This window comes from Chlorocebus sabaeus, chromosome 17 (assembly GCF_047675955.1).
Source record: "Chlorocebus sabaeus isolate Y175 chromosome 17, mChlSab1.0.hap1, whole genome shotgun sequence".
NCBI classification, from domain to species: Eukaryota; Metazoa; Chordata; class Mammalia; order Primates; family Cercopithecidae; genus Chlorocebus; species Chlorocebus sabaeus.
This window is the reverse complement of record NC_132920.1, coordinates 47,070,616-47,096,107: the sequence shown is the minus strand read 5'-3', so window position 1 is coordinate 47,096,107 and position 25,492 is coordinate 47,070,616. Positions and strand designations below refer to the sequence as shown.

Sequence of the window (25,492 nt, the reverse complement as noted above, 5' to 3'; positions counted from 1 at the left end):
CCGTACTCCTGCCCTAACTGAAACTCTGTACCCACCTATTGTTCAGCTGATAAGCTTTGTCATTTACTTTCATAATCAACACACTTAGTTTATTACCTGTTTTTATTTTACATACTCAAAGAACGTATAAAACTAGGCCAAATATTTAAGAAAACAGTTTTGCCATTGAAAATTCCTGGTACAACCTGCTGTAAGCACTATCGCCTGCCCTTCTGTTAAAAGATCATTTTCAAAAGGTGAAATCCTGATTCAAACAAATATAAAATGAACATGCGAAAGAGATTTTATTTAACTCATTAATTAATGAAGGAGTGGTAAAACGTTAGGACTTGTTCAAAGGGAAATCCCAAAAGCAGATATATTTATATAGAGACAATAAGGAATGCTGAATTGAATTTGCTAATAACTACAAAAACTGGCTAATATCCTAACATGCACTAAAATTTAATGTTTGAAATAACCATTTCTATGGGGTGGAAGGCAATTATATCTCTACTGGACAAAACTAATGTGCATTTCTATGGTCAAAAATCATTCGTATTACTATTAGTTTCTACGTCCTTCAGAATTATTAAACATCCAGTCAAAGACGATCAAATATAGAGACCCCTATAGATTCAGCTCCCCAGCGGTATGTTGTTTGCTAGAAAACTCTCAACACTCTGTTGACAGGACACCCAGTCATCTTTTCCTATTTGAAAGCCTTTCACTATTTTCTCTGACACTTCCATTTCCAATGGAAGTAATATTCATTAATTAGGAACCAAATTAAGGCTTCATAAAGTTCAAATGATTGGCTTAATAAATATCTTTGCTCTATTCTAGATAGATGCATATATTAAATGGCAATTAAATGCACAAAACCAGATATTGAGAATCACCTATGTTTGGATGACCTTTATAGATGCTAGAGTATGTGTCTTGTTACTCTAGCTTGTACTCCAATCATCTAGCCTCACCTGGGGCTTCTCACTCATGTGCAGCCCTCATCATCACACAAAGTGACCTCTTCATTCAGAGGAACAGTGAAAAGTAACCAGAATATATGCTTAGAAATTCCAGATGTAACATTGTCATGGAAGTATTCAAAATCATGACGTAAAAAAGTGACTATGTGGTTTAATAATGTTTCAAAGTCCAAACGAAAAGGAGAAGCTAACTGTTGCATTTTAAGAGCTGTAGTGGCATGTCCCTAGATCCCCTTTTGCCTTTTGATTTGTTGAAAAACAGGCTTGATTCATCAGGGAGCCTGAGAAAGCACAGGGGAGTCAGGCAGGGTGCACAGAGCCTGCCCGTGGTGCACTGCTTCCAGATAAATGCTGACTTCACCGGGGTTTTCCTCCCCTCCCCACCACCTCACTGTTTTCTAAGCTTTGTTCCATTCATGTGATTCTTCCCACCTCTCATATCTTTATCCCTCCTCCCATATCCCTCCCTCCTCTTTTCCTCTTTCCTTTCCACTGCCCCTTCTTTCTTCCTCTCTCTCCCCTCACCTCCAACAGACTCCCATTTCCTTCACCCCTGCTAGCTTTAGTCCTCCTTCTTGTGAGCCTATCTAAGACTTCAGTTATGGAATAGAGGTTGTTGCCTACTTATAATAATCTCTGCGAGGCTGCAATACACAGCACATTACAAACTGCAGCATTTTAATAATATTCAGCACTAGCTCTGCAATACCACTCACGAAGTTGCTCCACTTTTTAAAACTGTAACAACAGTCTTGTGTTTTCCCCTAAGTCATATATTCTCCTTTCCCTAACATGTAATAACTGTAATTTATTTAATTTTATTTTGTAAAGACAGGGTCTCACCCAGGCTGGTCTGAAACTCCTGGGCTCCAGCAGTGCTCCTGCCTCAGCCACGCGAGTAGCTGGGACTTGTACAGGTGCGCACCGTCACACCCAACAGTAACTGTAGTTGATGACGCTCCTCCTCCTAACGTTAAACTCTCACAAACCAGACACTGCTGGATCCTGCATGCTAGGGATATAACGGTGAAGCAGACACAGTCCTCAACCTCACAGAGGGACAGCCAAGAAGGAGACAGAGAGACAAGTAGGCAGGCTTCCTTGCTTTAGTGTTACGAGAGAGACAAGCATGTTTGCTTGGAAGAACGCCAAAGGGGCCCAGAAATTGGAAAATGCATTCTGAAGGATGTGAGATTCAAGGAATTGGGTCTTGGAGGGGAGGACATGCTTCACTGAGTGGAGAGAAGTGGGGAAGGAGGGAATGAGAAAGGGCATGAGGAGAGTGCAGGTGAAAGTGAGCTTTGAGGGAAAGTAGGAGAGATTGGCCATTGTGCATTTAAGGGTTTGGTCTATATCTTTAAGCTCCTGTAACATTTTAAGTATGGGAATCCCATCATGAAGATGGCATTTGGAAGACATTGCCCTGGTTGCTGGGAGGAGAATGGACAGGAAGTGAGGGAAAAGATGAGCAAGGAGACCACTGTGTGATTTTAACTCAGTGATATGTTTGTGGTCTTTGTCTGCTCACATCCACAACCCAGCATCCACCCTCCTCCCTGTCTGCCACCTTGCAGCAGCTTCCAAGTGTACTGCTGTTCGAGGACTGACTGTCACCCCACTGAACATGATGGGGGTTGTCCAGGCCTCTCAACAGCTCAGCGTGTGAAAATCCACACAGCCCGAGGTTCCCACCTTCTTTCTACAGCCAGGATTGGGTTGGTGAGTCTGCGACCTGGTACGGTTGCATAGAGCCCTGTGATCCAGAGAGTTCCCACGTTTGCTTTAATGTTCTGTTGTCACCGGGTGTCACATATTTGTTTTACATGGAACCCCACAAAAAATGTAGAGGGTCCTACTTCTCGCAATCCATGGATGGTGGCTTCCTGATAATTCTTTAAACTCTAGGGCAAAATGGCCTGAGGACTTTGGAGTCAGTCCAAGATTAAGAAAGATCAGACTTTCCAAAGACAGAGCTTAGAGGGTCTTTCCTGAGGCTGGGAATGGAGCCTTCCGGGGCCTGTTCTAACCTGCCTCTCACCAGCCGCTCTGTAACATGACATCTGGCCTGAGGCCAGAATATGCTTCAGCACAGTGGGAGAGGATGAGGACATCATTGACTTTTGCAGAGTTAAACACTTAGAGGAACTTCAGGAAGAAAGCACTTGGTAAAAGGTAAAGTTGGCTGGCCCATCAGCCCCTCGCCTGGGGTCCTGCTGCTTCTTTTCACAGTTCTCAGTGTGTTTATTCTCTTCTTTCCAATGGCCACAGGACAAGTTTCTTGTTTCCTCTAGGGAGCCTGGAGAGAGGCATCAGCCACTAAATACAGGAAATCATGTGGAGAGGATCTCTTATTTATTACAGTCCCCGTATTACTTCCCTCCCCCAAGCCCCCGCCCCCTACCTCCAGTCACTCAGTGTCTCCCAGCTTCTTCCTGCAGCAGAGAACAGAAGGCAGTTCACCTCTGCTCCTGACAGCCTGGGAACCCGCAAGATCCCCAGCATTTGAAGTCTGGTCTTGTGAAACCCCACCCTCCTCTGGCTGTGTAATTGAATGGGATACCCTCAAGGTTCACCTCACCTGAGAGGTTTTGGGGCAGATCAGCAGTAAGGTATTAAATTTTAGGAGCCTGCAAACCCCAGAAGAGAAAGGTAGGTGCCTGTATCATTTTGATTTGTCACGTTAAATGTGAATCCGGCTGCTCTGGAATAGATGTGCATTTCCACGTGGCTTTTCTAGTTGGCTGCATGCTCTCAATCTGTGTGTCTTGTGGAGATTTACTGATGTACAAGACTGTAAGGACTAAAGAGGGGATATGACATATGGATTTTTCAAATCTGTACAGCTTTGGATAAACAATGCCAGTCAGTATACAGATCATGGCGGCGATTCTTATTTTCTTTGGAGTGCACATCTCATTAGAAGTAGTTTGTTTTTTGGCTTCTGCCTGGGGGTAACTTTTACTAACTGCCTTTTCTTTTTAATAGTATAGATCTCTACCATGATTTCTTTGTTATTCCTTTCTGAGGTTTTCAGTTAAAGAAATACTAGATTTGACAGAGAATTTGCTAACAGAAATAGGAACAGGTGCTCCTAATTTAGAGTGCCTATGTACTGTAAGTTTTTTTTTTTTTTTTTAAAAAAAGAGTACTTTGTTCAGGGATCTGGTGGACTTGTGGACTTCCACATTGTTTTCTAGAATTTGCGATGAAACAGCTGTTATTCCAGAAGTTTCCTGAAATTCAATACAAGCAGCGACAACGAATATCCAGGGATGGCTCAGAGGCTGTGGTGGTGGTTGTCTGTAGGGATGGAACTCACTCCTTAGCTAGGTGCTCTTGTTGGTCACTGTTAAGGCTCAAGATGATAGATCACTGAGACTCAGAGAAGAGCCAGGTCTTGTTTAAGTACCACTACGTATTTCTCTGGATTTTTTTTTGGCATCTTATGTTTTTATTGTTTCATTTTGTCTTCACAACCAGCCTTTACTCTAAGAGAAATAATTTATACAGACTTCATGGAATATCAAACAATTCATACCTATTTATTGAACATTTACTATTCTTTTCTAGCTTATTTAGCTCTAGTGCTCATAATTTCTTACCACTTACGTATTTTACATCAATACAGTCTCCCTCCATTCTATCTTCTGTACCCTGCTACAGGGCTCTTGGGAATATGCAGTTCTAATAATGCCACTTTCAGTGATATACATATAATTTTTTTTTTTTCTGAGACTGTGTCTTGCTCTGTTGCCCAGTCTGGAGTACAGTGGTGCAATCTCGGCTCACTGCAACCTCTGCCTCTCAGGTTCAAATGATTCTTGTGCCTCAGCCTCCTAAGTAGCTGGGACTACAGGCGCACACCCCCATGCCCAGCTAAATTTTGTATTTTTAGTGGAGATGGGGTTTTACCATGTTGCCCAGGCTGGTCTCGAACTCCTGACCTCAGGTGATTCGCCCACTTTGGCCTCCCAAAGTGCTGGGATTACAGGTGGGAGCCACGGTGCCTGACCTTACTGAAATATTTCTGTTGCACTCTGTTGCTTACAGCCTTGCTACCTAAAGTGTAGTCCAATGACCAGCTGCATCAGGCATCAGCTGGAAATGATCACTTGGGAACACATTCTTTAGTCCCTCCCCAGACTTCTGAATCTGCATTTTAATCCCTGGGTGATGCATATGCACATTAAAGTTTGAGAAGCATTCACTTAAGGAGGGTAGAAAAATCAGTCGGCTCCGTATTGTCCTGCCAGCCTCACCTTCTCAGCATCCGTCTTTGCAACTAAACTAAGTACCTTGCATTTCCCTAATATGTGAATACTCTAACGCCTTCCTATTTCTGTGTGTGCTGTCCTCCCTGCCTGGGATACCTCTATTCATCTTCCCCACCCAATTGCCCGTTAAGGCCTGGTTTGTACACCTTCATTCCCCTTCATCCCTCTTCTACTAAGCGATTCTCAGGTCTGTGATTTTTCTGGTACTTGGTGGAATGTTTTGACATATCCCTAAGCACATTAAATAATAGTTGCTATATTTATTTTCACTCTTGAGGAGTTATTGGTCTTCTATGCCTAAACCCATAGCACTTGGCACAGTTTTGGGCACATAGCTTCTGCTCAATCAATTTTGTTGAATAAATGAATGAATGAATGAGCAAATGAATGTGTACATTGTCTGAAAAACCCTAATTAATTATGAGATAGAGATCTATAGTTTGAATCTTCCAAACAATATTTTTAATCCTTATAGCATTTTCCCACACTCTTCTTTCTGAAATGTTGCTGGATTCATTTACTCACCAAATATTTTGAGTACTTTCCATGTGCCATGCCTTTTAGAATCTATTTCTTTATGTTTTTGTGACAGCCTCTTTCATTAGGTGTTTCCCTATCGGTGCCCCTCATTCTCTGCCACTCTAAGTCAAGGACTCACTGAGTCCCTTTCACAGGGCAGGCAGTGTGCTATGTGCTAGGGATGTGATGGCAAACAATACAGATGTGAGTCCTGCCTCCATGCAGCTCTCATCTGGAGGATTTACTTTTTGCCATCCTCTGTGCTACTTCTCTTTTATGGAAGTATTAAGGAAAACTGAAATAAGTCTGATCCCTAACAAATGCTGGCACATCCAAGTAAAGGCCTTGAGAACTTGAAGCTTGAAGTCAGTGTGGTTTAGTAGAAAGAAAGCTGAACTGTGCTTTGGGGCCCCAGATTTAGTCCTGTACCTGCAACTCTCTTGCCACGTGACCCTTGGGTGGGTCCACAACTTTTCTCTGAACCTTGAGTTTTTCAAGTGGTGAACAAGACAGAGAGCTACAGGGGAGAGAATCCCTGATTTCAGAGTGCAAAGAGAAGACCATATCCACAGATCCTCTGCACTCACATTCTCTCATGCTTCACGGCAATTTGAAAGGCAGTGTTCTGTATTTCTCTGAGTCAAGCCAGATCGAAGAGATCTTAAGAGAGCGATTTTATTACTATGCCCATGTGTTCAGCCACTGATATTAACATTGTGCTTTGGTACTTCCCCAAGAGCACAGTTGCCCGTGACTCCTGGGGAGCAGTGTCCTGCAACTCAGAGGAATCTATGAGGCATTCATCGTTGGGTGTAGAGCTGCTCTGAAGCAGGTTAGATGAGGAGGGAGGAAGGGCCTCCATTAAGCAATCCGTGCTTTAGGAAAGCAGCCAGGAAAAGAGAAGGAAGTAGCTCTACCAAGTGGTGCAGGAAAAATCTAGAAGCAGGTAGACGTATAGCCAGTTCCTGACATCATCCCTCACTGTAGCACAGCTAAAAGGACTCCCTTTCTGACTACATGTGGTATTCTCCTTTTTCCACCCAAAGATTTGTGTCTTAGCCATATTTCACCTAGAATCAAATGCTGGAGAAGAGCATAGTATCATTGTCCCCCACGCTTTGCCCTCCCATAGAGCACATGGACACTTGGGAGAAAGCAAATAGACACAACCACCAGGTTTAGGCTAAAGCAAACTGCTGAGGTGCTCCCAAGGGACCGCTGTTTCTCTCTTCCAGCCTTCTTCTCTTCCTCCTCCATTGTCCAGAGCTTCCAAATGACACGCCTCCTGCACCTCTGGAATCCCTTCTTGCTTACTGTTGCTCCTATGCCTTTCTGCCTCCAGGCCCTCTCCGTGCCCACCTTGTCTATAGCTGCCTTTCAACAGCTGAATGTTTTCTGTTGGTAATTTCTTACCCACTCAAGTTCACTTTAATCTCTGTCAATAAACACACGTTGTAACAACAAAAGGGAGGTTAACCTGCGTGAGAGGTTTCCTGTGGCCTGCCACAGATCTCAGGATGTATTTGAAATCAGCCTGGACTATATCTGGCTCAATATTTCTTTTTTAATGAGAGGCATCTTGTGGGCTAGAAAGAGGCAGACCAGGTTTTTAATCTCCTGTCTTGAACAAGTAATTGTATCTTGCCAAGTCTTTGTTTTGTTTCTGAAAATATGAACTAATACTTAGTGCACAAAGCTGTAAGAAGATTGATTATCTAAAGTGCCAAACAGGTTCCTTTAAAAAAACGCCAGGTCGGCCCGGCGCAGTGGCTCCTGCCTGTAATCCCAGCACTTTGGGAGGCCGAGGTGGGCAGATCACGAGGTCAAGAGATTGAGACCTTACTGGCAAACCTGGTGAAACCCTATCTCTACTAAAAATACAAAAATTAGCTGGGTGTGGTGGCGCTTGCCTGTAGTCCCAGCTACTCAGGAGGCTGAGGCAGGAGAATTGCTTGAACCAGGGAGGCAGAGGTTGCAGTGAGCCGAGATTGTGCCACTGCACTCCAGCCTGGCGACAGAGCAAGACTCTGTCTCAAAACAAAACAAAACAAAAAACAAAAACAAAAAACACCAAGTCTTAAAAGAGGAGGTTGGCCAAGATGGTGAAAATGAGAAAACTGTCATTCACAGAACAGTTGAAGGAACATTCAGGGGACAATTAAAAGTAAGAAGTACATCTTGTAGCACATGAGGGTTGCTTTTAAATATCTAAAGGTTGCTCTGTGTGGGAAAAGGGAAGGTCAACCGAAGATCAATGAGTGGAAATTATAGCGTAACAGATTTCAGCCCAACGTGTGGAAGGATTTACCCACCATCAGAATCATCTAAAAATGAGTGAGCTGCCTTGTGGTGTGGTGAACGCCTTGTCCCGGGCAATGTTCCAGCACCCTGGAAGACGGACTAGTGGCCAGGGTGTTCCCAAAGGGATGCCCACACTGGGTGGAGTCCGGGTGATGACCTCGAAGGTCCCTTCCCGCTCAAAGCTATCAAGAGTCTCGTGATGTCAGTGCAGTGATCCAAGCCACCAAATGAAGGTCTGCAAAAAAAGTCATCAGGCTAGATTGAGGATAGCTGACTTTCCATAAGCTAGCCCTACCTATCTGCTGCAGTAAGTTTAAAATAGGGTCTTAGTAACAATGGAGTAGGCTGGACTTCCAGGAAAGAGCAAAAAAGAAATGAGAACAATGAGGAGGGAAAAGTTCACTGTAAACCACTCTTCTTGGGTTACTCTTTAACTAAATTGTGGGTTACTTCTTGTGCTGCAAACACATTCCTATTTGATGGAAAACTGCCGCATTTCTGGACGTTTTCAGCTCAAGTAGAGTCAGGCAAATAACAGCAAGACTCAGAGCTTTGGCTCTGATTTCTCCTCTAGCCAAAACGGAAACACGACTACATGGATGGGGGTTCCTAGCCATTCAGAGATCTACTTTTAAAATGTGAAAAAGAAACTGATTCTACCATCTTCTAAATTGCAAGGACTGTGAATGGGATATTTAACTTTTGGGGAGAGAAGAGAGCTGGCTGGAACTGTCTGCCTGCTGTGAGTCAAGTTCATTGACCACTGCCTTCTACCCATCTTTCCTTTTCTGCTACATGAACCACCAGAAGAGCAGTCTCTCTGCGAAGTAAGGACATGGAAACTTTTAGAGAAGTGAGACTTAGGCTTAGGTAGGCCCTATACACATCACCAACCACTCCAGGCAGCCCCAGAGCTTTCTGTTAATACTTTATCCTTTGTGGACTCAAAGAACATGCAGTTCTGGACCCTTGCATATTTCTCACCATGCTTGGGCAGCATCTCAGCATGACTTTGCTTTCTTCAATCTCACTTTGAGATCCTGGGGGAAAAAAACAGCAGTCCTTTCAACAGAAACAGTTATAAGCAAATGCTATATATTTTCAAACCGAAACAAAGCCATGATATATTTTATTCTCAAGGCTTACCTAAATTAGCTTTCTTAAAAACACTAATTTAAAAAAAATCTTTTGAAATGTAATCTACTGTGCAGAACAAAATCATAGAAACCCTTGCAGACCAGTGTATTTATTTTTAGATGCACATCAGCCTACCCAGCATAGCAAAGCCACTGTCTAATGTCCAAAGCATGGCCCTGGGAATTTCCTCTAACAAGGCTGTGTTTCCGCCCATTGTTACAGCACAAAGGACAGAAGGAGGCCTGAGTAGAGGCTCATGTTAACCCCGCCTAGAGTAAAATCTGGAGCCTGTCATCACCTCAGCTGGATCAATGTGGTCTTGAGGGCCGGGGTCAAGAGGGAGATTGTCTGCCAACTCTGGACAGATGCAAATGAGCAGTCATCCAAAAATATTCCAGAGACCAGTGACGGCAATTCAAAGTAAAGGGTCAGCTTTCTTTTTGTAGTCAAGGATCTAAATCTCACCCGCACTGTGAAGTGAATTCTGGTCTAGACCTGAGACAGTGATGCCATTTGAGGATCTTGGCTTGAATTGCAATTAATAAAGGTATTTTAAGCATATTTTAGTTAAAAAGTCATAAATCTGTGTACACACAGCGCCAATAAACACACACATACACACACACACATACACACTCACTAGAGCAAGTATCAGATACCTGAATCGCCCAGAACTTTACTATTATTCTAGGCCAGTTTCTGATCATTCATGTATTCATTGAGGAAATGGGCATAACAGATCTCACATCCTATTAGTTTGGGGATAAATAAGGTATAATATTACAAACAATCTCACCCAAACTAGACTTTTGCTTAAGTTTTCGCATCTTGATCCTAACATGTTTTGAGCTTCTTAGAAGAAACTTCTGCACAAATATTTATTGTCAAGTCTCCAGGGGTTTTATTTGTTTGTTTTGCTACTACAGGAAAAGAAGACCAGTTTGTTACTTAATTGGCACACTTTACAAGCAGAGCTTTTCATGCCTTTGTCAAGTTCTTTCTACTCCTAGGGAAGGTCACTGCATTATTACTCAAAGCTTCAATGCTCAGGGCTATGTCTGGGGGGTCTCTGGGGAAGATGAAGAGGTGGGTCTCAGGTCTGCACACAGCAGTCCACACCCATCCTGTCCAGTGTTGAGTCTGTGATCTGCATTCCACAGCTCCATCACCATCCCTGCCCAATCAAAGGCTCAAGGAGCAAGGGGGACCTGCACGTACAAACACCAGCCCGAGCAGGGACTGGGTTGTTGGCCTCTGTTGGCAGGTGGATATCCCAACCCCAAAGTCCGGAGATTCAGGAAAACGTGTTGTAGCTCTTTGGTGAGAATGTGAGAATGTTAGTAAAAATGCCTTTTAGGATTGTTTTGTTTGCAAGTGTTTATTATCAGACACCCCTCAGGGGTTCACAGGGCAGGTTGCGAATGTCCGAAGTGGGGCCTGGGAATTTCCTTCCACAAAGCCTGTGCTTCTTCCTCTCTTTGTTACTCCTCAAAGAACAAGTTGAAGCATTACTAGAGATCCTTACTTAACCCTTTATCCTGCCCACTGCTTCTTCGTTTACATTACAGAAAATTCACGCCGCCAGCCATCTAAGGATCAAAAAGATGTTTGGGTTTTGGTTGTGGTGTGCACCCGCAGATGTGCACGTATGTGTGCATTTGTGTGCATGAGTGTGCATATGTTTGTGTGTTAATGGAGAGGAAACAGGTAAAGCACAAGACGTATTGCATTTTAAGAGGTTTTCATTCAGTGTTATGACATGCACCCATCATTGGTCAGATCAGAGAAAACTTTCTTTATGGTAATATGCATTCCTGCTAAAAATAGTGACTCAATTTCAGTTCCCTGTCTCTAGGGAAGGGCCGTCTTAGAATTATAGTTACTTTTCACCTTTGCAGTCTACTTATTGGCTAACAGCTGGGGTATAATGAGTTGAAAGATATTTCAACCAACCAAGAATTATTTATTGAATATATTCTATGTGTCTGAACTCTACTAGGTATTAAGAGAAACCAGAGATTCTGCCTACAGGAAAATTCAAGACCATGTATTTTTTTTTTTTTTTTTTTTTTTTGAGACGGAGTTTTACTCTTGTTGCCCAGGCTGGAGTGCAGTGGAGTGATTTTGGCTCACTGCAATCTCTGCCTTCTGGGTTAAAGTGATTCTCCTGCCTCAGCCTCCCGAGTAGCTGGGATTACAGGCACCCGCCACTGCACTGGGCTAATTTTGTATTTTTAGTAGAGACGAAGTTTCTCCATGTTGGTCAGGCTGGTCTCGAACTCCTGACCTCAGGTGATCCGCCTGCCTTGGCCTCCCAAAGTGCTGGGATTACAGGCATGAGCCACCGCGCCCGGTCAAGAGCGTGTATTTATACATATATACAAACACACAAACTCAACCTCTTGCAAGTGAGAGTGCAAAGAAGCCAGATATTTGTATGGTCTAAGGCCAGGAAAGATTAGAAGAGGGACATGGGCCCTCATCCAGCCTGGAACTCTTCAATTATCCCCAGAGACATCTTTATGGTGTCTTCATTGTCCTTAAATCTCCAAGCACCAGCGTGGCCAAGTGTGTGCACCATGCACATACACGTGTACACACATGCACACACAGCCTGCTCTCAGGGAACAGCTGTGCCTTCTTGGAGGAAATAATGCCATTGGCCTTCTCACCACCAACTCTATGCCAGGATCAGCCTCAATACCCATCTCTTTTGCCCTCTTGTTTTGTCCCAAGGGAAGAGGGACGCTTCCCTGCATCCAGAGCTCAGCTCTCCCACGCTCCTGCCCTCTAGTCCCATAGCCTCACTAGGCTCCCCTCTTATTGGTCCTTTCCTGTTATCATTGAATTATGCTTAGGTCCTTCTCATCTTAAAACAATAGGAGCAGAAGCTCTTCTCACCCCATATTTTTCCTCAACTGTGCTTCCATCTTCATTTCCCCTCACCACAAAATTCTTGAAAGGATTATGGCTATTCACGTCTTCATATCATCACCAACCATTCACACTGTGTTCTGTCTACACTACCCCAATGCAACTCAGCAAATGCTTTTGCCAAAATTCTCTAAGACCTCTGTATCCTCAAATCCAACTCATTTACTGTTAGCAGGACTTCACACTGCTCTCCACTTCCTCTAGTCTTGTCCCTGCCCTCCAGGACACCAGTGCTCCTGGCCTTCCTCCGTCTTCTCTGGCGTAGCTTCTCAGTTTTTCTTTTACAGGTTCCTTTCCCTCTGCCATTTCCTCAACTTCCCAGTGGCTACAACCAGGGCCACCTCTTCTCCATTCATTCTGTCTCCCTGCTGTGATTCATTCCTCTGCCTGGATTTCTCTTTCCTGCCTTTTCTGTTGATATAGTATGACTGTGTCCCCACTCAAATCTCGCCTTGAGCTGCAATAATCCCCACGTGTCAAGGGTGGGGCCAGGTGGAGATCATTGAATCGTGAGGGCGACTTCCTTCATACTGTTCTCATGGTAGTGAATACATCTCATGAGATCTGATGGTTTAATAAATGGGAGTTCCCCTGCACAAGCTCCCTTTCCTGCCACCATGTAAGTAAGACATGACTTTGCTCCTCCTCACCTTCCACCATGATTGTGAGGCCTCCCCAGCCGTGTGGAACTGTGAGTCCATTAAACCTCTTTACTTTTTAAATTATCCAGTCTCAGATATGTCTTTATTAGTGGCGTGATAACAGACTAACACATCCGTCAAGTAAACTATCCTCCTAAGTCCATTTTAAATGTCACCAAATTCCTTCTTTTTTACAGGTCACAGCACCCCTGTGCAGAACTGATGTCCCTGCTAAGTGCTTTGCAGCACTGTCCCAAGCCTGTTTTACAGCGCCTTTCATGCTTGAAATCTCAGTAACTGTTCACATGCACTTCTTTCCTAGGACATAGAGATGCCTGCCATCTGATTCATCTTTTTACTCCTCTTCCCTAGCACAGTACCTGGCACATTCAGCATTTCATGTAGAGTTAGGAATGCAAAAGTATTACTTAAGTGATTTATCTCTTCTTTAAGTAAAATAACATCTTGTACTTTCAGGATGGATGTGTTCCTAAATTTTAATTTTAATATAATTTTTGAAACTTTGCTCACATTTAGGCTACTAACAAACTTTTACCTTTTTCTTAAAATCAAAATCACAATTATTAATACTTCCTATATGAGTTCTTAATTCCCGTTTAAAGGCAGAAATGAATGACACTTGGACTTCATTCACATTTTATTTAAATCATCACTCAGGGAGAATTTCCAAATGTGTCATGAGTGACACTGCATATTCATGCACCTTAGGTGGGGTTGCCATGGTATAGCATAACTAATATTTTTCAAGATCATCTCTTCACTGCAGATGCTGGTGTTGCATAAATTTTCAACAGCTCACTGGCAGAACTTGTCTACTCTTCTTTCAAAGCCATGGGGATTGATTTACTGACCTGTCTGAAGGTGAACAATGGTGGCCACAGAGAATGAGCCTAAGCACCGAGCCAGTACAGATTCCACCCAGCCTCCTGTCTCCCAGAAGTTCATAAGACAGGGATGTATCTTAGGGTACAAGGCCAGAGGTTCACTCAACTCTGGGTGGCAGATGGTATGCTACACCCTCTGTTGGACTATGAAGAGAAAGTATGTGCCCTGCTCTTTATTTTGAAAGATCTTATCTCTTTAAAAATCTCTATTTTGGGTTTTTGTAATAATAGATGTATAATATATTAGTGTAAGAGAACTGTAAATGACATATAGAATATGTTATTTACATGGAGATGCAAAGCACAGTTTGTGCAAGTGTGGTCTAGAGACCAGTACTTGATAAACTGGCTGGATGCTGATCAAAATGCATACCTCTGGGTTCTACCTGAACCTACTAAATTGAAACCTGTCTGTGTAGGAAGATGGGGGTAGGAGCAGGACAGGGAGCAATGCTGCAAAATATGCATTTTTCAACCAGCACCTTAGAACAGGAGTCCCCAACTTGTGGGCCATGGACCAGTGCTGGTCGATGGCCTGTTAGGAACCTGGCGACACAGCAGGATATGAGCCATGGGAGAGCCAGCGTTATCGCCTGAGCTCCACCTCTTTTTGAATCAGTGGTGGCATTTGATTCTCATGGGAACTTGAACCCTATTGTGAACTGTGCATGTGAGGGATCTAGGTTGCATGCTCCTTATGAGAATCTAATGGCTGATAATCTGAATGGTTTTATCCTGAAACCATCCCCCCGCTGTTCTCGCTTCTCCTGGTCTTCTAGAAAACTTGTCTTCTGTGAAACCAGTCCCTAGTGCCAAAGAGGATGAGATCACTGCCTTAGAAGTACTTCCAAAGTATGATGCACATTTAGTCAGACATAAAAACAATGTTTAGAAAATATCTACTAGCTTTTTAGAAAAGTGTTTACACTGGTGGCAGGAGGATCCCTCCCTGTATTTCTCTGGGTAGGTTAATGATTTTGCAGTCCAGGCTCATGTTTGCAGGAACATTCTTCCTGCTGAATTGTACCCTTTGTTGGGACTACAGGTTTGGAACAGAATTCTATATCGTTTTGTACCATCCTTCGAACCATCGTATGTTTAACCTTTCATTTGTTTATGTTTCAGCAGCTTATCTTGAAGCATAATATAGTATAGTGACAAGAACTGGGTTTGGGATTCAGAGTCTGCCTCAAATTCTTCAATTTGCCAGACTTTCAATCTATGTAGATTTTAAACCAGGTTTGGCCAGTTGTTTAACCTTTCTGAGCCTCCTTCTCTAAAACGGGAGTAGCTAACTAGTTCATGGAATGTCGTGAAAATTAAATGACATTGTGCATTTAAAAAGCTTGTTAAAGGCCGGGCGCGGTGGCTCACGCCTGTAATCCTAGCACTTTGGGAGGCCGAGGCGGGCGGATCACGAGGTGAGGAGATCGAGACCATCCTGGCTAACACGGTGAAACCCCGTCTCACTAAAAATACAAAAAACTAGCTGGGCGAGGTGGTGGGCGCCTGTAGTCCCAGTTACTCGGGAGGCTGAGGCAGGAGAATGGCGTGAACCTGGGAGGCGGAGCTTGCAGTGAGCCGAGATCATGCCACTGCATTCTAGCCTGGGCGACAGAGCGAGACTCCGTCTCAAAAAAAAAAAAAAAAAAAAAAAAAAAGGCTTGTTAAAAAACACTCGGCAGAGACCCTGTGATGGAGGTGTTTCTCAATAAGAGATAACAATAAACTTGCTGTAAGAAAGAAATCATCCACGAGGTTCCCAGCATTAAGATAGTATTCTGCACAAAGTAGGTACCCAGAAATATTTGTCCAGTGAATGAATATCCTATTTGTGAATATGAATACATATACTGGGAAAAGGATAGGATTTCAAAAATAAAAATATGTAACCAAACTGCCAACACAACCTGATGTGTGACTATAGATCGAACCTCAGCTGCTCTTGATAAAACAGCACCTTTCTGCAAAATTCATCCATTTTCTCAGAGATAGTCTATAAGTTCCCCTTACTTACTTTAGCAGGCAGTTATGCTTGTTTTTTTTTTTTGTATGTGTAAGTTTCATATCTGATGTAAATTTCTATATTCAGGATTTTTTTCCTCTTTTGACTTGAGACTCACCTTTAGTCAACAATTTCCTGTGACAATTTTCAGGAACATGCAGACTTTATTTATTGTAATGGATTATCCTTCAAAAACAAGAGTTATAACTGATGAATTGGTCAGTGCCTATAGCCTATTTACTGATATGCCCTAGTTCCATTTTTAAACCCAATTACTCAAACCACCAAACCAAATGCACACACATGCATGAGTGCATGCATGCACACACGCAGACACACGCACACATCTCTAATGGTTATGCATGTGGGGTCTGAGCTGTGGACTTGTAAATATTATGTCAAAGAAAGAGGAAAAGGAAGAAAGAAATATTAGCAGTCTAGAGATAAGATAACCATATTTAGAGAAAGAAAGGAGACGAAAGAGAAATAGAGTGACTATGAATAAAACGTGTCCTATGTGCAGGCTTTTCATGACAGAAGCATCTTAGGATCTTCTGGTCCATTTTCTTCCTAGCATGGGGGACTTAATACTCACCAAGCTCTGCTCTAAGTACTTAATTTGGAATACTTCATTTAATATGAGAAAATTGCACTGTCTCTGTTTTAAAGATAAGAAAACTGAGGATCAGAGAGATTAAGTAACTTACCCAAATTTCAGTAGCTGGAAGTGGTAGAACTAGTACTTGAACCCAACAGCCTGGTGCCATAGCCCATGCTTTACCCTCTTAAGCAGCTCTAATAGTGTGCCGCCTTAGGGATTCATTCATAACAAACATGGATTAAACACCTGACTACTCTGTGCCAGATACTGCACTAAGTGCTAGACACAGAAGAGTAGGTAAATGAGATCCTACCCTGGGGTGGTGTGCGAGGTGGTAGTATCACAGGACAGTGGAGGAGCCCATAAATAGAGCATTGTAACACAGTTCAGTAGGTGCTTTGACAGGGGAGGAGGTGATGGGAGGTGTACACACAACTAGAGGGAGTCAAAGGGAGGCTTCCTGCAGGGAATGACCTTGACCTGGGTCTTGAAGGACAGTGAGAGTTGGCAGACTAGAGAACACAGAGCTTTCAGGGTGCTAAGGAGGTTCAGAAAGGTAAAGTATGAGAAAAAAGGAGTAATTAGCTTGACTGTGGTCATTTCACAATGTATACATATAGCAAAAAAGCATGTAGTGCACCATAAATATACTTTTTATTTGTCAATTTTACCTCAGTAAAGCTGAAGAGGAAAAAGGAAGGAGTAGGAAGAGGTGAAGCTGGCTCTTTAGGCAGAAGTCCTGACAATGAAGCATCTTGGCTGAAGATAATGATGTGTGGGGAGAGAAGAGATGGCCCACAGATGAACCTAGCAGCCCATCTATCTGCCAGTGTTTCTCTAAATGTATGCAGAGGTTCTGATACAGCTGACATAGACATCAACAGTTTCTCAAAGTGAGAACCACAATGGTAAAAATAAAATAAAATAAAAATAACCATGCTCTATCTCCGTGGTTATTAAACATTTGTGCACATCAGAATCACCTGGACAGCTTGATAGTTTGTTAAAACACTGGTTACTGGGCCTCACTTCCAGAGTATTAGATTCTGGAAGTCTGGGGTGGGCTCTAGAATTTGCCTGCCTGCCTTTCTTTTCTTTTCTTTTCTTTTCTTTTCTTTCTTTGTTTCTTTCTTTCTCTTCCCCCCTTTCTCTCCCCTCCTTTCTCCCCCCCCACAACTTTCTCTCTTTTTCTTTCTTTCTTTCTTTCCTTTCTTTCTTTCCTTTCTTTCTTTCTTTCTTTTCTTTCTTTCTTTCTTTCTTTCTTTCTTTCTTTCTTTCTTTCTTTCTTTCTTTCTTTCTTTCTTTCTTTCTTTCTTTCTTTCTTTCTTTCTTTCCTTCGAGACAAGGTCTCTCTCTGTCACCCAGGTTGGAGTGTAGTGTCACAATCATAGCTCACTGAAGCCCCAAATTCTTGGGCTCAAGTGATCTTCCCACCTCAGCCCCACAAGGAGCTAGGATTACAGATGCTTGCCAGCATGCCTGGCTTTTTATCATTTGTAGAGACAGGGTCTTGCTGTGTTGCCTAGGCTGGTCTGAAATGCCTGGCGTCAAGGGCTCCTCACACCTCGACCTTCCAAAGTGCTAGGATTAGAGATGTGAGTCACTGAGCAGGCCTAGAATTTGCATTTCCTTCAAGATCCCAGAATGTTGGGGGGCCACATTTTTGACCCACTGCTCTGTCTACTGAGCAGACCCTGAGTATGAAGCCAAGAACTTAGCCAAAGCTATTTGAGTGATTCTTAGGTTGCACTAAAATTTGAAAATTCTTGGGAGGAAGAATTACTAAATCTCTTATCTTCTTTGTTGTAAGTGCTCCTTTAACTTTTAATTATTTCTGTAGTTTACGAAAATCCAACCCAAATATTCCTAAAATTTGGGTTCATTTTGGTCTGTAAGGGGTCAAAATATAAGGACTTTTAGGGTTCTTTGGAATTTTAAAAATCAGTCCTTTGAAATTTCTCTTTGCAAAGCAGGAAGTCACTTGTTGCCGAGAACAAACACTTGAGTAAACCGTTTGCCTCGTTAGAGGGCTTCAGAGCTGTAGCTTCTTAGCACATTTCTCTACATTTTAGAATGGTGTGAATCTGAGTATTTGCAGAATGGGTTATACAGGTGGAAATATGAGATCTGTGTCTCTAAGTGTGGCCAACTGGCTAAGGCTGAAATATATCCTAACGTCTTTATTTCCTCCATTGTAGATAAGGCAGGAGGAGGCTGGAAAATCAAAAATTCCCTTGAACGAAGGAGAATTGGAAGGATGGATAGGGAAGAAGAGGTCCTATGTGCTTATTTTTCCCTTTGCTTACCAAAATCCAACAAAAAGCAACTATCTTCTCTAATGTCATGGTCACAAACTAAATTTCTCAAAACAAATATTTAGAAGAAAAAGATCGATGTGGAAAATATAATAGCAAGTGGATGAATTAATCTTTAACATGAGTGAAGAATCAAGACTTGCACCCCTTCGCCCCAGGTTACACCAAAATCTATGCACACTCAGTCCCAGAGTAAGTCCTGCAGAACCTCACATATGGGAAAAGTAAAAGTCAACCATTAGTATGGTTGGTTTAGCATCTAAGGAAAACCATATTTTTCAATCCGTGTTTGGTTTCAGATACAGAACTACAAATACCAACTGTATGTATTGAAAAAAAATATCCACATAAAACTGGGTCCTTGAAATTCAAACTCCTGTTATTCAAGGGACAACTGTAATTTAAAATTATAAGAAATAAGTTATCATGAGCATTTTATAATCATTCTAGTAGTCTAAACTTCTCCATCTATAGTATTAAAATGTAAATGCCATTGAGAATATCTGGAAGTAGCTGGAAATCCTCATTCATCGAAAGTGGGTTCAATTCCATTGACAATCTCTATTACATACAGAAAAAATGGGCTAAATATATGTTTGAAGATTTTTCAGCACTACATAAGTTTTCACCTTCAGTATGTCAGTAAAATTAATTAACTGAAGCTTCCCATTCCGTGTCCTCACAAGCAAAATTCAACCTTTAATGAAAGTCACTTTTGGATTTTGAAACAATGAGTTCAAAGGGAAGTTACTAAAAATAATTGAAATTAACATTGATTGTAAAGGAAATAAACAGAAAATTACTTTTATTGGACCCAAGAGACAATCCTTTTTTTTTTTTTTTTTTTTTGTGAGATGGGAGTCTCCCTCTGTCGCCCAGGCTGGAGTGCAATGGCATGATCTCGGCTCCTTGCAACCTCTGCCTCCCAGGTTCAAGCAATTCTCCTGCCTCAGCCTCCTGAGTAGCTGGGACTACAGGCGCCCACCACATACCCGGCTAATTTTTTGTATTTTTGGTAGAGATGGGGTTTCACCATGTTAGCCAGTATGGTCTCGATCTCCTGACCTCGTGATCCACCCGCCTTGGTCTCCCAAAGTGCTGGGATTACAGGCGTGAGGCACTGCACCTGGCCAAGACAATGCATTTTAATTAACTTACTCTTTCTCTTCATTTGTTTAATTTTCACACAGGGATTTTAGTTGAAGTCACATATACTAATTTGTTTACATACTTATTTACTGTGTGTCTTCACAAGTCTCTACACTCTTCTCAAACCAGTGCCCTCCTGTTTCCCGTGCCCCTCCACACCTTGAGCCCACCTTAAGCTTCAACCCTGCCTGGCCCCAGTCAAGATACCCTGAAACTGGCCACTCAGCGAATCATGTTAAAGTCCTGCCCCACAGGTAGAAGAGAACCACTAGTTAAAGGAGCAAACAATGAGTCCCCGGGACTTTTGCTTTCATATAATCAGAAAAGCCTGGGCATGGTGGCTCATGCCTGTAATCCCAGCAATTTGGGAAGCTGAGGCTGAGGAGATCACGAGGTCAAGAGATTGAGACCATCATGGCCAACATGGTGAAACCCCGTCTCCACTAAAAATACAAAAATTAGCTGAGTGTGGTGGCACGCACCTGTAGTTCCAGCTATTTGGGAGGCTAAGGCAGGAGAATCGCTTGAACCTGGGAGGCAGAGGTTGCAGTGAGCTGAGATTGCGCCACTGCACTCCAGCCTGGTGACAGAGTGAGACTTCATTAAAAAAAGAAAAAAAATCAGAAAAGTAGAAAGAATGAAAAATAAGGCTAGTTTTGGGGAGAGGCTTTGTGAAGGACTCTGTGGTAGAACATGTGTGGTCATCTCTAGATTTGTGGTTTTCAGAATTTGGTTTGCATAAGAGTTACCTGGAGAGTTTGTTAATGATGAAGATCTTAGGGCTGTACCTTGAGACTCTAGGTGGGGGAACTCACAGGAGGAACCCAGAAGTCCTGGTCAGGGGACACCCAAAGGGTTATTAAGCACCCTACCCATGTGGATCACTGCAACCTAGTGCAGTGATCATTAAGGTGCTGATCTCCACCCACCAAGATGCTCCTTCATCTAGTGGGATAAGGGGGTGGACTCCAAGATTTTGTCACTGGCTCAGAAGACCACTCACTTCAAGTGGCCTCACCTACCAGAATCTGTTGCCTTTTTCACAGCAGCCCCAAATTTCTCCTTCTCATTGGCTTCCAAGATGATTGTCAGAGCCAAAAAATACAGAAATAGACAAGTGCTATTTGTCAGTCAACGGTGTTTATCAAGGGTTAGAAGAGTTTAGGAGGAAGACACCACATTCAGCTCTGATTTGTTGCTTATGAGATGGCAGATGGTAGTGTCTGAGGCCAGCAGAAAGGAAGGGAAAGGGAGGATACTGCTGTAGAAGGCGCCCAGAATGTTATTTTTCTAGCAAAGACTTTTCAGAATGAACACTGGAATTCATTCTGCAGGCTTTCCAGAATTAAAGAATGTACATTTTCCCCAAACACTAAAATTAAACTATAAATCATGTTTATTCACAAGTTACATGTAATAGGAAACATTTCTGGTATTGATAACTCTGAATCAGTAGTCCCCAATCCCCAACTTATTAGCAGTCTTGCTTTCTGTGGTTTCAGCCACTCATGGCCAACTGGGGTCTATAAATATTAAATGGAACATTCCAGAAAAAAACAATGTAGAAGTTTTAAATTACATGCCATTCTGAATAGCATGATGAAATCTCACGCTGTTCATTCTGCCTTACCTGGAACATGAATCATCACTTTGTCCAGCATATTTCTGTCCATTAGTCACTTAGTAGCTTTCTCAATTATCAAATCTACTGTCAGGGTATGTATTGCAGCACCTGTGTTCAAGTGACTTTTATCTGACTTAATAATCGCCCCAAAGCACAAGATTAGTGATGCTGGTATATTATATAATTGCTCTATTTTATTGTTAGTTATTGTTAATCTCTTAACTGTGCCTAATTTATAAATTAAACTTTATCATAGGTATGCATGCATATAAAAAACATGGTGTATATGGGGTTTAGTACTATCGATGATTTCAGGCATCCACTGGGGGCCTTGGAATGTATCCCCCTCAGATAATGGGGGACCACTGTGTTGCCTTGCAACTAGAATGGTGACAAATGGTTGGGAGGACTGAGGTACACATTTTAAGGAAGGAGCCACAGTTGACCTGAACTGCTCTGCTTACTAAGATAAGAAAATAAAAGATATAGTAGAAAACCCAATGGCATGAAATCTGAGACAGTGAAGGGCTGGGAAAACATGAGGTAAGCATCATAAGGGCAATTTCAGTGACATGGGAGAAAGATGGGCTTGATGCCACCCCATCAACACACACACACACACACACACACACACACACACACACAGACACACTGAGTCCTTATTTCCTGTACCTTGCTTCATGTTCTTCATAGCATTTTTGCTCATCAGACATATAACTCACTTGTTTATTGTCTGTATTTCTGTATCAGTCAAGGTCCTGGCAGAAAAGAAGTGACATTTTCAAAGGGTAACAGAAGAGGTAAGAGCAGTTAAGTCAACATAGAACTGGCAGCATCGAGCAGCCATGGGTTGCATCTCATTAAGCAAAAAGGGTCAAGAAGGGTGGGGAGGTAAGGGAGGTATCAGAGGAACCTGCCAAGATCTGTGACTGTGGGAGAGGGGAATTCCCCAGGATCTGTGGCTAGAGGGGAGGAACACAACCACTGCCAAAACTGCTGCCTGCCAGGAGCTGGGGGGAGAAAATGCCAGGTTCCCCTGTGCTTCCATACTACAACGTCCCGCTGGGATCTCCCACTCTCCCTACCTTCCATCACCCTCCCAGAAGACAAGGCACAGCAGAGTGCGGCGTTAGCCTCCTGGGGCACAGAGAAGGGCGAAGATGGACCTGGAGGGTAAAGAGAGGCTAGCCAGCACCTCCCCCAACTAGAGTGCAAACTCCTAGGGGACAGTTGTTTTAGTTACTTCTTATCCCCAGGGCCTAGAACAGTGTCTGGCATGTAGATTTTCAATAAATGTTTGATGATGGAATGAAGGTGTGCATGATTTGGAAAGAGAGAGATGTCGAAAGATTAAAGCAGTTTCCTAGCGTGTGTGATGTAAACCCACCTACTGCCACTATTATAGCAGACAGTTAGATTTACCCTTTCTCATAATGCCTTCACATGAAGGGATATTTTGAGGAAGGCAGGTATGGCACGCAGATCTGGAAGAAAAGATAGAGAAGATATGGCAAGGACCTCAGCACCATATGACCAACAGCAAAACCACAAAGTCTGAAGGTTAATGCTTTAGAATCTACAGGTGATAGAGGCACGGGAGTGTTCAAGCCCCAGCCAGCCCCCATCCCAGGGAGGAAGGCCTTGGGCATGGCGCAGCTCTGGGTTCCATCCTGACCAACTCAACCCCTCTGAGACTGATTTTCCTCATCTGTAAAATGGGGATAAGGACAGAATGCAGTGTTGTGAAGACTGAGCAGGACCCGACACACTGTACCTAGGGTGGTGTAAACAGTAGGAGCCATAAGGATTGTTTCCTGTGCAAGGCAAGTTCTCTAATTTTGAGATAGGTGTGGAAACTGCTGCAGTTGCTCTGCTTTCTGGGCTGGAGTCATTCATTCTGCATTCCTGATTAGGGAGAGGGTCAGGCAGTAATAGGACACCTCGTTCCGGATGGCTTCACCCCGTCCCCCTACAAGGCTTCCTGCTTCCTTCCTTCAGGGTCAAGTGGAGTCAAAGCTTGTTTTCCTTCTCACTCCAGGTCAGCACCACACAACACACTTGTTTTTTACAGGTGGCCCTGGGGGCTTGGAACCGCACTGACAGACATCCGTGCAGCCCTTCCTTCCTCTGGGTCAGGGAGATATTTCCAGATGGAGTTGAATTCAGGAACAGGTGAGGGACTTGGGGAAAAGGAGAAAGGCAAGATTAGCTTCCTCTGGAGAAGCTGGGAAATGCCTTAGTGAATCAGATTCACATGGCCTTACTTTAATATGAGCTCTCTCTCCATTTTTATTTGGTAGTGGCAAATTCTTCCTCTACCCTCTTTGGGTCTGTACCCCTAAAAGTACTGCTCTCAGATAAAATAAATTAGGCTAATGAAGAGAGAATGAGGCACCTCTGAATGAAGGTCTCCTGTGCTTGCATGAAGAGCTCACAAGAGACACTCTGGAATCCGTGACACCAGGGTGGAGTGGTGGGGGGTTTCCCTCAAGTGCAGGCAATAAGGTGGTGCATTGTCTGTAGAGAATTTGAAATCAACAATAAAACTGACTAAAGCATTTTTAAGGATTATCGGTCGGGCTCAGTGGCTCACGCCTGTAATCTCAGCACTTTGGGAGGTCGAGGCGGGTGGATCACGAGGTCAGGAGATCAAGACCATCCTGGCTAACACAGTGAAACCCTGTTTCTACTAAAGATACAAAAAATTAGCTGGGCATTGTGGCACATGCCCGTAGTCCCAGCTACTCAGGAGGCTGAAGCAGAATAATCGCTTGAACCTGGGAGGCAGAGGTTGCAGTGAGCCGAGATCACACTACTGCACCCCAGCCTGGGTGACACAGCAGGACTCCGTCTCAAAAAAAAAAAAAAAAAAAGAACTATCACCATATGATGGTGATCCCAAACGATGTCAGTGATGAAGTACTTTTCCTAAAAAATCTATTGAAGGTCTAAGTTCTTAACAATTGCTACCATTACTGGTGAGTTTCAGTAATATAAGCTGCTAATTAATGTAGTTTTATTACTTACCTTTTAATAAATAGTGTTCTACAGAGAAGGTAATTCAGAAAACTCGCGTTTATATAGCAGCTCCTGACACGAGGAACTCAGCTATACATGTTTGTTCCAAGAGTAAGTTTCTAAGGGTTTGGGACTGTTTGAGTTTGCCTGAAGTCTCTCCAGCCTCTGCAGAATAACACACCCCTGCGTTTGAACAGTAGATTAAAAACACACAATGTTAGCATGGTGTTTTTAAAGAAACTGAACACGAGTAGCTTCAATTCTGTCATTCTATGGGACCTTACAGAGTTTTTATTTTTGTTTAAAATTTAAAACAGTGCAGAGTGCAATCTTCAAGGCATACTATTATTATTTGGCATGTACGAATTTTAGTTCACACTTAAACATTTCACTGAATTTTAGTAGTAGCATAAAGTAGAATGTTTCGTTTTTTAGTCAATTGCTTTAGATCGAAAGAATTAGTCAAGCAAATAAGGCTTATTGCTGAAAATAATGTCCTCATATAAAGAAGGGGAAAGTTCATAAAAGATCTAGTCCAAGTGTCAACTCTGCTAGATATCTCCATGGTCCAGAATTGTGTGTGCTGGCTGCTCTCTAATTTTACGTACAGAAGTGTGAGTGTGTATGTGGCATAAGAGTGTGCATGCATGTGTGTGTATGTGTGTTTTTGAGAGACAGAGAGAGAGATATTAGTGGATTCAGGTGACTCAGGGGCAAGAGGTCACTCATAAGATTGCCCATATTTAGTGAGAGCCCAGAAGGTTCAAATGAAGAGTCCCAGACAAAGATGTGCTGTAAAGTGTTCACATATTGCTGGGTAAAACCCAAAGTCTAGATCTTAATGGCTTTCAACAAAATGGAAAAGCGAACAATTTGAGGAATTCCGGAAGAAACTAAAAATAGATGTGGTTTTCCCTCCCTTAATATTCCAGGTCAGACGAGGCAAAACCAAGGGCTCTGGGTCTGGAATAATTGTGTAATTGTTGATATGTAGCTATGTTTTGTGTACTGTGCTTCAGATCCAAAAATAGTTTAGTGGTCCTGAGAGGCAGACTCTGATAAATAGAAGGTGATGTAGTTATGAAAGGTCTTTTTTTTTTC

At 42.8% G+C, this 25,492-nt stretch overlaps 1 protein-coding gene across 3 annotated transcripts in view; it reads left to right on the top strand.

The window, feature by feature from the left end:
- The first annotated feature begins 3,402 nt into the window (after nucleotides 1–3,402).
- Nucleotides 3,403–25,492, top strand: part of ADGRF5 (adhesion G protein-coupled receptor F5) — a 110,333-nt gene continuing 88,243 nt past the window's right edge. For all 3 annotated transcript variants that reach the window (XM_007972325.3, XM_007972328.3, XM_007972327.3), the window contains exon 1: nucleotides 3,403–3,617. The gene's annotated coding sequence lies outside the window, so the exon portion shown is untranslated. The remainder of the gene's footprint in view (nucleotides 3,618–25,492) is intronic.